A 15,268-nucleotide genomic window follows, 5' to 3' on the forward strand; every position below is an offset into this window, starting at 1 on the left:
TTCAAAACCATTTTTCAAAAAACAGGGATACGACACGTATGAGGCACCCCAAAGAACAGTTTCTCTTGGTGAACACAATGTGTTCAAGATTTTTAAAGCCCAAGTAACCAGAAAACAAAAAAATAAGTAATTCCAAAGAAAAGACAGAGTAAAAAAGTAAACTTACCATCCCTCACCATATTTATTCTAGTAGGGAACCAAAGCTCGACATAAGTTGTCATCTTCCTCCATAAAACCCTGCCTTAGGAAAGTTAATTACAAGATCCCACTGAGTCTGACATGTAGTGGGATAATGAAAACACTTTGGTTCTGGAGAATAACAGTACAGTACACAGTGTTCACAAACAGAATGAATAATTGAAATCCAGAGCTTTTATGCTTCAATGAAAAAAAAACAATATTTCATGGCACATAAATTTATTCAGCTTATTTGCACTAAGGTTGAATGATCAAAGCACTGTCCACAGGAAAATAGTGATGGTACCTTGATTTAAGTGTGATAAGCATTCATAAATATTCTTAGGAAGCAAGATGTACCTACATTTAATCAGCACTTATTAAAATTTTATTCCCTATAGTTATTCAACAGGATCTGTGGTATAAAAACATAATTACAAAAATCAGATTTGAGCTCATTTGACAACAGAAGGGTTTTATGGTGACCTATCTCCAAATGTTCCTATTTGTAATTAAATGCAGCGATCAGCAGTAAGGATTTTGAAGCTGTTTTAGTAGTTCCGCTATTCTGCTTAACATGTGGCACCCGTAATAATTAAAATGATACTAACACATGCACAATTTTATGGCCCTTATGGTGCAACCCATTATGCCAAATAAGGGCCTCTGTTTTCACAGCATACTGCACATGGTCTCATTACACCCACTTTTCTTTTCCTGTCTTCACACTAACAACTGTTAAAGTGAATCAACACACGAAACGTACTATAACAGCTTAGTGTTTATGATATGTGTGCTGTTAGTCAGTGAACAGGAAAATCTAAACATTTACTGTTTATGTAAAGAATAGCGTTAGTGTTAGCGAATTGCTCGGGTCTGCTTACTTTATTATCTAGATCACAAACGTAATGATGGGTTTCAATGGCATCTATATTTTCGCTTTGTTTTGTTTTTCAATGCAGATGTCTATAAAAACCAGAACAATTTAGCATTTACATATCTTAGAATATTTCTTCTCAACCATAAGATAATTTAGGGATCACTTAAAAAAAGATAAATAAGTCAGTATGTCATTCCTTTAAAAAAAAAAAAAAGGAAAAAGAAGAAGAAGAAGAAGAGTGAAATATTCAAAGGTATTTGGAGATGATTTTCCCGACAACATTCTGAGGCTGGATCTGGTTTACCTAAGGTGTTAAAAAGCTATAAACCATTTTTATGTGGTTCCACACTAAAATTTACAAGAAACTGGGAATTTGAGATCAGTGCCATTTTATCATGAATAATTTTGTAATTAAGAAGCTCCTCAAAGACCTCCTACACTCATTTTACAGTCATCAGTTCCGAATGGCGTTCAGTCTTTTTGTTCTGGGATACAGTCCAAAGTAGGTCCCATCGGCAGAACACCAACGGATTGGGCAAAATCTCATGTCTGCATTTTACACTGCCATTTTTCTGAACATTAGTCGAAACTTCAGATAAAGAATAACAACCTTTCTCCATTTTTTTCTTTTTAAGTCAAACTCAATTCTGTCCATTTAGGAATTTTGCCGTATTGGCGATAAACGCACATAAGCTGAGCTGAGTAGGCCTTGAATGCTAACGGCTTAATAGCTCAATTGATTGCAAAGATACAAAAGAAAAATGCTCACAGATTGCAGCCTTCACATGGTTTGGCTGCGAGATCTCATCAACAGTGTGACGTCGACCAGTAGAGAACCATGTGGATGCTGTATGAGGACCATGCGCTCGTTACAGAACTGTGAAAATTTGTGGGACCGCAAAATGAAAATTATCAGCCAGGAAAAAAAAAACAGCAAGATGAGAAGTGGTGGGGGAAAGCAGCTTGAGAAAGACCTAACACATTCTTCTATACAAGCTCCTTAGTAGAAAGACTAAGAACATTTAATGTTATGTAAATATCACTGTAGGTCCAACAAATCTGTCAGAGCCCTAGCAACCCCAAGCTCAGAGTGTGCCACTCAGACACCACATGGGGAAGATTTCATCCCTGTCAGGGTGCATTCTCCAACCCTACTACTTGCAAAAACAGAAACACACCCTGTTTCAACAATTAAAGAAGGCATAAAGCTTTCTATCTGAACTTGAAGGAAGTTGCATTTCACAAGCCCTATTCTTTGATTAAAATAAGCATTTGTGATCAGCATTAGTGTTTACTACCCTATGATCAAAAACAAATAACCCACTTTGTTTGTTTCTTACTGCAAATGAATTAAATTAGAAGCCATTAGGAGGACTTGCTGTTTATATCCTTGTTTCGGCAGTGGTAGTATTTGAAGTTTCCTGCGGTAAGTTCATTACTCGTATTTTGTCCAGAATTAGTGAAGCGTGCTGAAAATTGCTAATGACAGATGTTTCTCCACTCTGTCACACTTCTTGTATCATTTGATTTGGAAAGCAACATACGGTGTTCTGCTCTATCAGTATGTCACAGACTGTCTGTAAACAGCTGGTCATAACTCAGTTCAGTGAAAACCATTACTTTCCAATGAAGGGCTGGACACCCTCCAAATTGCATTTTGGCATGGCCTCGGCTGCATAATGCACAAAGTTCCTCTGTTCAGAGGTTACCTAAGGAAGAGTTCTTACTTTCCCCGTTTGTTTTTATGTTTCAGAAAATCAAAGTGTTTTCTCAGCAATAGACAGAAATCAAGAGAATATGAAAAAACATATAATGATTATATGAAGCACTCAAAAAAATCTGTGAATGGTACATTGCAAAAGACAACAAAAGTGTATCTTATCAGTTCTAGTTATGTCTCCAATTAAAGGGAGCACGAATTATCAGGGTCAAGGTCCACAAGATGACATATTTAGAAGTCCTCTATAGAATAGTCGGTATTTGAACACAACCATGTGGCTCTTTCATGATATCTAGTCACAATGAGAAGTACTAAAATCATCCCTCTGTCATTTATACAGTGATGAAATTCAGAGAAATTGTTCCTGCTTTTTTTTCCTGAAACTCATCAAGATGAAACCAAATATAAAAATCATGTAAGTACAGGGCCACACATCCTACTTTTTAACATGATATTCTAAAACATCTAATGCCAACTTATCTGAATAGTCAGTATATATTGAACACCAAGATCATTAGCAACACCTTTCAGAAAGTATGGAATTTTGTCTCCCCATGGAAATAAAATCTCTCATTGAAAGCCTCTGGATAGAGCAGAAAAATAAATAGAGATATTGAATACCTTTAAAGCCACTTAGCACTTCCAGATTCATGGAGGCTTTCTGATATACATGAAGGATCTAAACAAAATGAATTGAGCCCATTTGAGGGACTGGATGATAAAGGAACATGCACATCTCAGCTCAGCACTCATCCAATCATATATCCATCAACAAAAATCAAGTACTTACAGATGCCAGATAATTGCTGGAGATACTCTTAGGGGACTCTTCTCTATGCATGAGGGCAAAGGCTAATCCACACTGAACTCTAAAAGTATGCTTTTTCCACCTGGGATACCACACTTCCTTGTAGATCAGGCTTCCATATCACCTCTCTGAAGCCTTCTCTGACTCCCCCAGGCTAAAGGGGTCACATGTGGATCTTCTCCACACATTTCTGGTAACTCTACTATAGTTTTACACATAAGGTAAAACTGGGGCCCATGAGAGAAAGCAATTCATCCTGTGAGAGAGTCAGGGGACACCTCAGATTAGGTGACATTTGTCTGGGTCTTGCAGAATGACTCACATGTGCAAAATAAACATTTAAGAACATCCCTATTAAGAGATACACACACACACACACACACACACACACACAAAGAGAGAGGTGTCCTTAACTAGTAAAAAAAAAAAACAAACCAACACTTTTTGAAGATCAATTGCCATGAGGGTAGAAGACAAATTCATGAGAAAATTCCAAGAAATAAAAAGTATATGCACCGTGATGAATCTCTTTAAAACAAGATATTTTACCTGGATCTATTTTTCTCTCTTCTAGGCCAGAGGTTTATTAGGTATCCTTTTCTCTCATGGATAAAATCAATATATCCTGTCCATGAAAGGATGAAGGATTCAACAATTGGCCAATCTTAAGTGAAAACACATGTACTTGAAGAGTCATATCACTTAAAAAATAAAAATGTAAAAAAAAAAAGTCATATCACTAATTAGACCACTGAATACAATTGGTTTCCCAAAGCATTAGATTGCAAAGTAATAAGTAAAGGGTATTTCCATATGGTTCTTAACATGAAACCATTCCTGAAAAGTACTTTACATTAGTCTTGCTTATATTAAAAAAAGAAAAAAGGGGGGGGGGAGGGAAGCTGCCTTACTGTGGGATGTGGCATTCCTTTTGAATAACAGGCTCTTCACAGTTGTTATATTGTAAGTTTCCTGGCTTAGCTTTACCTGCCCAAGTGAACTAGGCTGCACCATTAAAAAGTTTTATCATCTGTAAACACAGTAGCAGGAGTTAAAAATGGCATTTCCCCCTGCCAGTAGCAAAGGGCTTATTACCTTATTAAGGAATGTAACCAGCTAAGAAAACCTGATTGATTCCTTTAGCTGCTCAAAGCTGATGAAAGAAAATAAAAGGGAGAAATGTTTTCGTTGTTTTCCTTTTTCCTAACCCTCTCTGCTCTCTTTTTTTCTTCGAATATTTCCCTCTATTTATGGTGAATCCTCCCACCCCCACCCTATAGAGCAACTCACTCCTTTGCCTCTGCTAACGTACTTAGTGAAGGGCTATTGCTTTCTTATCACAGAGAAATACTCTCACATACCATTAAAAGTAAGTGCCTGGTCGTTTTTTCAAAAGATGGCACAGGAATCTCTGTAGACTGATTATGCCAGGTGGCAATAATACAAAAATTAGGACTTTTGCATGAATATTACAAAGTGATTTGTCTTCTTTTTTATCATTGGATTTGTTTTGTTATTTCAATGATGGCCTTTTATTCTTCTTTTTTAACTTCCATTGATGGTCTTTTTTTTCTTCACTGTAAGTAGTGCTACTTCTAAATATGAGCTATGGCTCCTAGAGCAGATGGGTGAGAAGAGAAATAATTTCCACCCTATAACTTGTTAGAAGAGCTCAGTGCCTTGCCAGTTGGCCAGGAGTTTCAGTACTCAAATACAAAATACACAGATTCTCAAAGGTTGGTCCTCTATGTGGTTCTTATTTGAGTCTCTTGAAATCCGTATAGGGCCAAAAAATTATTCATTGAATTTTTGACTAATGAAAGTTGCAAGTTATGGCCAACATCCTATTGGTGGTCCCCTGTTATCCTTCTGATCAAAACCTTGGCCAGAAAAAAAAAATGCTAACATTTCTGTCCAATATATCTGAAGAAATCAAGGCCACCAGTGGACATTTTGCCTTAATGAACATATTTTTTTTAGCCATTTCAGAAAAGAAATGCTTTGTAACAATACACAACTAGAGCTTTACAAGCAATAGTAGTAGCAAGGATGAGGAGGCATAAAAAATTATTTAGTGTGAAATATGTAAAATTTGTAGTGGCATACTGGCACCTCCCAGTTTGTGGATCAGAAGATAAACCAACACAGATTATCCCTGATGGGACAACTTAATTTGATTGCGTTTTATCCAATTCCATTGAACCAATATTTATTGAGTGTCTACTAAGTGCAAAACTGTTTGCAAGGCATTAAAAGAAATTAAAGATTAGTATATTCTCATGTGTGGAAGAGTATTCCTAAGGAGGCTAATGGAAATACTTGAATAAATTATTTAAATTGTTACTCAAATTATTCAAATAAATAATTAGAATACAAGGCAGTACTATAGAAGTGCTTTGTGTGTGTGTGTGTGTGTGTGTGTGTGTGTGTGTGTGTGCATGTATATAAAATCTTTAAAAAAGTGTTAGTATATTTTATAAGTTCCAATTTAGGTAGCTATATCCCCATTTTCCACCAAAACAATACAAATACCCTAAGTCCCTGCAATTAAATTACAAATAGCTTGTGATTACTTAGGGCCTGATTAATAGAGTGCCTATATAATTTATCATCCAAACAAGGACACTTTGAGAGTGAAAAGTGATGCTATTAATAATTATGCCAAGTCAGTAGGAATAAACTAAGATTATCCCCGGCAAATAGAGATGGATCACCCTATTGATTACCTAATTTTAGTGTGACCAAGACTATACTGTTCTACTTTTTCTGCTTCTTCCTGCTACCTGCCTTTAGTATTCCACAAAAGTTTAGCCAGGAGTAAATTACAATATTGGAAAATCATATATATCATAAAATTTTTAAATATTTAAAAATAATTTTTAAATATTTTATATTATTTTGAAGTATTTAAAAATTGTTATATTTCTACAAATAAATGTTTTTAAAACATTGAAGTATATATGGTAAGATAAGGAGAAAAGTAGTAGTGAAATAATTCTTTTGTAAATGCCTTTAATTCAATTTCCCCCACTTAGGAGTTATGATAAATTCATCCAGAATGTCCCTTCCTACTTCTCCTTTTCTCATTCCCACTTCTCCTTTTAGTTTTTTCCTCCAATTCTAACATAAAAGATTATTGGTTGAGATAAGACATAAGTCATGCATGCAAGATTACAAGGGCATGGCAAAGGTTTGTGGCAGAGAGGTGCCTGGGTGGCTCAGTTAAGCATCCAACTCTTAATCTTGGCTCAGGTCTTGATCTCAGGTTCTTGAGTTCAAGGCCCGCATTGGGCCTTCACTGGGCATGAAGCCTACTAAAAAAAAGCAGAGGGTGGGTGGGGGGGAAGAAAGAAAGAAAAATGGTGTGTGGCAGAGGGAGCAGTCAGTGTTTTTGTGTCCAATCTGAAATCCAGGTTTAAATGGCAAAAATATATGCAACAGGGTAAGTCAAACTGAAAAAAGACACAAGATCAGTTCCTTAGGAAACACTTAAGGAGAGCTTTTAAACTGTATCTATAATGAGAAGGAACTATTCTGTCAAAAACAGAAAAAGCAGAAGGGCGGAGCTCTAGGGAGGCAACAAGTCATGGGGGAAGTTGGGAGCATATATGGAACATGGATGGCAAACTCAAGTGCCTACAGAAATGGGCAAGTGATCCAGGCACAAGATGGTCAGGAACACATTATGGAATGGTATGGACTGTGGCAAATTGTGGAGTTATGGTCTAACAGTGGCAATAGCTACTCAGCAACAGCCAGTTATTATGTGAAACTGTGGATCCAGTGTAGCCAATTCTGCCAACTTTCAAGAAAAACTAGAAAACCAAAATTTAAAAAAAAACTTTTTATTTAATGTGGCAATGAAATCAAATGGAAGCTCTGTGAAGCACACCTGGTCCTCAAGCCTGCCACTCTGGGACTTCTGCAAGAACATCTTTTACTGGCACATGGCTGCAGAAAAACAGGACTTTCCCTCCCATATACAGGCACATTTGCTTTTGTCCTTTCACAAAGGAAATCTTTTAAGAAGAATGTTTGTGTGGATGTGATATACAGGCTTTGGAATATTGTAAGTATTTGAAATGCATGTTCACTATGTATTTTTTTAAATGTATTCTATCATTTAAATGTGAAAAACTGTCATATGGACAATTAAAATCAAGTTGAATAGTACTTAAATGTGAAGTTCCCTTCAAGGAGTCAACAGTTCTATGAATCTTAGTACACTTTACTTTCTGTTAACAAAGTGCATTTCTATTCGTTCATTCATTCATTCATTCATTCAACAAACATTTATGGCACATACATCCTAGATACTTGGCTCTATTCGAGGTGTTATGCATACAACAAAGCACACAAAATTCCCTGCCTTCATAAAACTTACATTCTAGTGGGGAAAAGAAACAATAATTAAGCTTAAAAAGCAAATTATACCACATATATAGGGAAGGAATATAGTTTTCACTGGACTGTAGGTGGGATTCAGGTTCAGAAGTTTCTGTTCAAGTGTCTAAAACTAAAATATGATCTGGCTGGTGTTTTGACACATTTTTAAATGTTGAAACATTAAAATAATATTGTATCACAATCTCCAATATTCTTTAGGAAGTGACATAAAATGTTTAGAGCACTGGAAGATAAATAAGGAAGTGAATTATTAAATAAATGATTTAGGAATAAGAGTAGAAAGACTACAATCATGATATTACTATCGTTGTTGTATTACAATACATCATTCAATCATTTTCTAAAGTTGATAAAAATATTGCTTAAGTTCAATCAGTACAGAAAAGTATCAAGAAAAAAAAATCATCCAGAAATAGGTATCGTTAGTATTCTACGAATTTCATCTCTGTTTATATAGAAGGATGGATGGATAGATAGATGCTTGGATGGATGGATGGATGGATGGATGGATGGATGGAAGGAAATACTGGATTTTAATAACTCTGATCCAACTACACATATATAGTGATATAGATATGTCTGGGGTTAAAATCTTGCCTCTGCCACTTTCTAGTGAGTTTATGTGACTTAACCACACTGAGTCTCAGTTTCCTCAATTGATAATGAAGAAACTATTTACTCATAGTATTTTTATGGGTATTAAAGAAAGTAATCAATAGATAACACTTAGGACAGTGTCGAATTTACTAAATGCTCAATAAATGGTAGCTGCTTTTATTATCTGCTTCGTTAGCTTGTTAATGATACTGGGTTGATCCTAAAACTATTGAGTCTGCTATTTCCCTTTCCTTCTCATTCTGTGTTTCATCATCATCTTTGAGCTATTTATTTTCTAATTAGGTTGTTTTAAAGTAGGAAATGCTCATGAAGAATTATTTTTAGTTCCTTGCCAGATCACATTCAGTGATCATTTCTTCCCTCCTCTCCCTCCTCCTCTTCGGAGCACTCTTGCCCTAGCTGCCTTGCTATCCCTTTTCATGTGGCCCATGCTTAGGTCCTCATTTCTGTTTTCTATTTTCTCTGCTATGGCATGAATGATTTCCCTTTGATGTGTCGTCTGTATCATCCGTGTTCTGTTCTTTTTCCTCACACTAGGATTGGAATGCTGAGTGTTCAGTGTTCTGTGCATCCTTTCAGAGCCCAAGCAAGGTATGGAGGGAAGAGGAGGGAGGAACAGAGGCTCTGTGCAGACCTGGCTGGGGCACTTGCTCTCTGCTCTTCCTTCTTAGATTTCAGGAAATGATCTGCTGTACTTGGGCTCACTCTACCTATACGGACTGGAGAGAAGGAAGAATCTCATTCCTGCAGGGATGCTCTCTTCAGATTATCTCCCCATTCAGTATGGAGTCTGGGGGTTTTCACCACCATCTGATTCTGGCCCCATTTTTCATCCCTCATTTTTCCAGGCTTTACCCACAGCCATTTCTCTTAATGCTTCTTCCTCCCCAGAGAATGTCAGCTCAGTTAGCACTATCGCTGTAAAATTCTAAATTATGCCTTAACTGATCAAGGGTACCCTTGTTTGCTTTTCTAACAAACAGTGCCATCTTCTGCAAAGAACATTCATGCAAGAAAAAGGATTATTTGTCTTACTTGTCAGTGACAGAAAAACAAACTTAGAAACCAAATGCCCAATAATAGGGAATAGTTAACAATGAAAGGAACATCCTCTCAATAGAATATAAGGAACTATTAAGAATTATATTGACAACAAAACCTTTAACAATGTGATGTCAATTTTGTAAAATTTATTTATACATTTACTTATTTATTGACAGTGTGGAAAAATATATTAAAATATTTAGATTGTGGGATGATGGGACATTTTTGTCTCTTCCATGTTTTATATAATTTTTAAAATTCCTAGATCATATTACTTAGAAAATCAGTAAGAAGGATCCATAAAACATTATTTAAAGAAAAAAAAGTAATTTTGTCCAGTGTGGCATTTTCAAACACAAATTAAGACAGAAATATATAACTAGAAAAGAAGCACCCTCTCACACCAAGCCTGAATCTCATTTATTTTTCTTACAACACATACACTTAAACACTTACTTGTTACTAACCTAGGCATCATAACCCACCGAATATGAATAAGAAAAGCCCTTTGTATGACAAAAGTTTCAACTCTGTGAAACCGATGATGACTTTTAGTAAGAACTAACAGATCTCTGCCAATATAACCTCCTCTCCATTTGTCATGCAGCTAGCTATTTGTGCTTTCAGAGGACTGTTTTTACCCTGAGGGCCAATTCCATTTAAAAAAAGAAGGAGAAGAAAATATGCAGATGAATTTTATGATTTTCCTGCTTTTTTCTACCTCCTGAAAATCAAGTCATGCAATGCCAAGGCTCTACCTTTTAGGGGTAGACATAGATTGCCCCCACACATATGAAAAATCTCAGACTCTGCCCAGTCATGAAGAAAGCTCCTGCTTGTCCAAAGAAAGGCATGAAATCAGGAGTTGACAGAGATTCTCATTCAGGAAAGAATTGTCACCATTTTTGCTGTGCTCCGGCCAGAACAACATATGGCAGCCCAGCTGACAAATATAATCTTTTCCTCTTTTTTTCCCATTCCACATGCACATTTCATTTGTGGAATATTAAAACTTCACACGAAGTGCCTGTTAACCCCTTGGCACCACAGCATCCCTCGTCTGGGATGTGCTATTTCCCAGAATCCTCCCATCCAGCTGTGAGAGGGTTAAGGCCAATAGAAAGAGAACGTGTGGTCAGAGGCCTTCTGACTTCCCTGCTTACAACAGGAAGGGATGGCTCTCAGCATTTGCAGGCGGGGTTGTCTTTATGTTAGGAAATTTAGAGCTTCCTGGCTTCAATATAAACTGCCTCATTGCCCTGCATCCCAGATTTCCATTTCCCAAACCAAGGTATTTTCAGACACAGCTGTGCTTGCATCTTGCTGTCCATGGGGGGCCCCAGGCAGGCCCACTGTCCATTCCGTGAGCACACTGCTGGCCGAGGTCCTAAAGGAAGAAAGCCTGCACATGGGATTTAAATAGAAAAAGTGACTTTGTTCACTTCACTGCCTCCCCAGATACAAGCACTGGGTTCAGGTTTAGATATCTTTGTTGACAGAGGCAGGGTAAGAGGGCTGTTCACACTCACTCATTACACTGCAGAACTCCCCAGGCAGCAAACACACTTCCAACAAAATGTTTCTACGTATGTGTCAATGTATGATTTCTCTTTCCACTCACATCTTTATATTTTGTTTTCCTTCTTTTTATTATTTTATTTCATTATTTTTTAAATTTATATCCAAATTAGTTAGCATATAGTGCAACAATGATTTACTCACTTAGCCCATTCCTCCTCCCACAATCCCTCCAGTAACCCTCTGTTTGTTCTCCATATTTAAGAGTCTCTTATGTTTTGTCCCCCTCCCTGTCTTTATATTATTTTTGTTTCCCTTCCCTTGTGTTCATCTGTTCTGTGTCTTAAAGTCCTCATATGAGTGAAGTCATATGACATTTGTCTTTCTCTGACTGACTAATTTCGCTTAGCGTAATATCCTCAAGTTCCATCCACGTAGCTGCAAATGGCAAGATTTCATCATTCTTTTTGATTGCCGAGTAAGACTCCATTGTGTAGATATACCACTTCTTCTTTATCCATTCATCCATCGATGGACATTTGGGCTCTTTCCATACGTTGGCTATTGTTGATAGTGCTGTTATAAACATGGGGGTGCATGTGTCCCTTCGAAATGGCACACCTGTGTCCCTTGGATGAACACCTAATAGTGCAATTGCTGGGTCCTGGGTAGTTCTAGTTTTAATTTTTTGATGAACCTCCATACTGTTTTCCAGATTGGCTGCACCAGCTTGCATTCCCACCAACAATGCAAAAGAGATCCTCTTTCTCCGCATCCTCCCCAACATCTGCTGTTGCCTGAGTTGTTAATGCTAGCCATTCTGGCAGGTGTCAGGCGGTATCTCATTGGGGTTTTGATTTGTATTTCCCTGATGATGAGTGATATTGAGCATTTTTTTCATGTGTCGGTTGGCCATCTGGATGTCTTCTTTGGAGAAGTGTCTATTCATGTCTTTTGTCCATTTCTTCACTGGATTATTTGTTTTTGGGGTGTTGAACTTGATATGTTCTTTATAGATTTTGGATACTAACCCTTTATCTGATATGTCATTTGCAAATATCTTCTCCCATTCTGTTGGTTGCCTTTTAGTTTTGTTGATGGTTTCCTTCGCTGTGCAGAAGCTTTTATTTTGATGAGGTCTCAATAGTTCACTTTTGCTTTTGTTTGCCTTGCCTCCAGAGACGTGTTGAGTAAGAAGTTGCTGCGGCCAAGATCAGAGAGGTTTTTGCCTGCTTTCTCCTTGAGGATTTTGATGGCTTCCTGTCCTACATTGAGGTCTTTCATCCATTTTGAGTTTATTTTTGTGTATGGTGTAAGAAAGTGGTCCAGGTTCATTCTTCTGCATGTCTCTGTCCAGTTTTCCCAGCACCACTTGCTGAAGAGACTGTCTTTATTCCATTGGATACTCTTTCTTGCTTTGTCAAAGATTAGTTGGCCATACATTTGTGGGTCCATTTCTGGGTTCTCTGTTCTGTTCCATTGATCTGAGTGTCTATTTTTGTGTCATATATTTTGTTTTTCACTTAGTAAAATTGCCTAGCATAAAATAAGGCACTTATCTATTTGTTAAAAAGTTTGAAATATACAAAAATGCAGAAAGTAATACATGACCTATATCCATGGATTCACCAATGAATCCATTATATTTGCATCAAATGACTCTCTCCTTTTTAAAAACTAAGATAAAATGTTTCAGGAACATCTGACCCCACTCCACTTCCCTCCTTGACAAGGTTAACAACTACTCTGAAACTGGTATGTATCATCCCGTTGCAAATGTGCTAATACAGATGCATGTATCAATAATACATGCATATGAGTAGTTTGTTTCTCCAGTATTTGCCATGAGTAGTATCATGCCATATATAATATTTACATATATTTTGCACTTAACATGTTTCTTTGTGCAATTTATTCATGCTAATACCTGCAAATCTAGGTCACAATTTTAATTGCTCTATATTTTCCCATAATTTCAATAAACAATACTTTATACATTCCCCTAATAAGAGACAGATTATTCCATGTGTTTGCTATTACCCACAATCCTGCTTTGGCCATCCTCAATCACATCTCTTACAGATGGATGCCATATATTCTCTAGGGTAGACACCAGGAGATAGAACTACTGAGTCGTAAACTCAGCTTCTTCAGTTTTACTAGATTGACAAATTATTTTCCAAAGCAGTTATATCAGTTCTTGTTTTCATCATAAACTATAAAGTTCCTGTTTCTCCACATTCTTGCCAAAGTTTGGTGCTATCAAACTTCTTCATTCTTGCCAAACTGGTATGTAGATAGTAGCCTGCTGTTGAATTAGCCTTTAGCTCCCTTCTTTTTAGTGGGGCAAAGCAGCTCTTCTTATACTTATTGGACATTTGTTTTATCTTCTTTGTAAATTGTCTTTGTTTATTTTTCTTTCAGACTGTTTGCCTTTTTCTTAAGGATTTGTAGAAGTTGTTTATAAATAAAATCATTATCATCATTTTCTCCAAGCCAGTCAATAGCTTATCTTTTTACTTCATTTTTGTATCATTTCTGCTATATGTAAAGTTTATTATTATTATTATTATTATTATTATTATTATTATTGAATAATAATAGTCAAATTCACCCATGCCTTATACTTCAAACTTCTTTTGCCTTATTTAGGAAATTTTTTCCCTACCACAATGCTAAAAAAATATACTATCCTATTTCTTATACAGTCAGCTTGGCTATAGTATTTGTTTTGAATATGCAAATTTGTTCCAAGACAATTGGTATAATTAGAAAAAATATGAGCATAACACAAAACTCCAATTTGCTTATGGCAATTTTGTCAGCAAAAACACTAGGTGAATGCAGAGAAAGACATGCAGTTAAATCAAGCTGTGTTGGAATACACATAATATACACACACGCGTACCTCAAACATCTACCAGCTACCTCAGTTCACAGGTATGCTACATGCCACACCTATCCATGTTTGGTGTTACAACTTTCCATGAAATTTCAGACAACCTACTTCACAATAACTCGTCAGTGGAACTCTTCTGATGTCCATTTCACAAGCAACCTATCCATTTATTTCAAGGTAAAGTTCCACATTTATTGTAGTATTTATGTATTTTGTAACTATTTGACGCAGGAAAAACTATGCTTCCAGTTTTTTCCTTTTTTTTTTTTTTTTTTTGTCAGTTTTTGAGTATTGCCTTTCCATCCCATTTCTCCCTAAGTCCTATACTTTTTAATTGTGAGATTTTGCATGGTGGGGTGGTTTTTAGGAACACATATGTTGTGGTATAACAGAACTGATTTATGAGATCTGTAGTCTTGCACATTAAAGTCTTCAGTCCATCTGGAATTTCCTTTTATGAAAATTGTACTGTACTATTGAGATCCATTTTTTCCCATAAGGAAAACCACATAACTTCCATTTTAATTATTACATGTTTCTTTTACTTTTCTTGTCTCATTTCACTAGCTAGGACCTCCAGTAAAATTTTGAATTGAGACTAAGATTAATAATAACAGTGAATTTGAATGTTTCTCAAGCTTCATGATTTAAAATATTTCCTGTAGGTTTTGAGGATATGTTTTCTCAGGATAATGAAACCCTCTTTTATGCATGGTTTACTAAGCAAGATTATCATGAACCATTGTTGAATTTTATCAGATACTCTTTCTGTATCTATTGAGATAATCATATGGTTTTCTCCTGTAACTTCTTAATATAGTGACTTAAAATAATCGATTTAATGTTTAACTATCCGTTTTCTTTTGATAAAATATTAACTATGAGATAGATATTTGTGATATATATATACATATATGTTTGAGTATGTGTATTACACATGTATTTTTTCCATAGTTTTATTTCAATATAGTTTACAAAAATAAAATTCACTCATTTTAATTGTACAGGTTGAGGAGTTTGGAGATATGTATATAAGCCATGTGACCACCAATTTAATCAAAACATTCCAAATCCCCAAGTTTTTATCTTCTACAATGTTGCTACAAGGTGTCTAGCTCTGATTTTTTTTAAATTTTATCCTACATGAAGTTCATTGAACTTCTTGGAACTATAAGTTAATGTTCTTGACAAAACTTG

General features: G+C 36.0%; 1 long non-coding RNA gene across 3 annotated transcripts in view; it reads right to left on the bottom strand.

The window, feature by feature from the left end:
* Positions 1-15,268, bottom strand: part of LOC132664132 (uncharacterized) — a 146,290-nt gene that overhangs the window by 101,801 nt on the left and 29,221 nt on the right. The gene's annotated exons all lie outside the window — the stretch shown is intronic.

Source organism: Panthera onca, chromosome F2 (genome assembly GCF_046562875.1).
Source record: "Panthera onca isolate mPanOnc1 chromosome F2, mPanOnc1 haplotype 2, whole genome shotgun sequence".
NCBI classification, from domain to species: Eukaryota; Metazoa; Chordata; class Mammalia; order Carnivora; family Felidae; genus Panthera; species Panthera onca.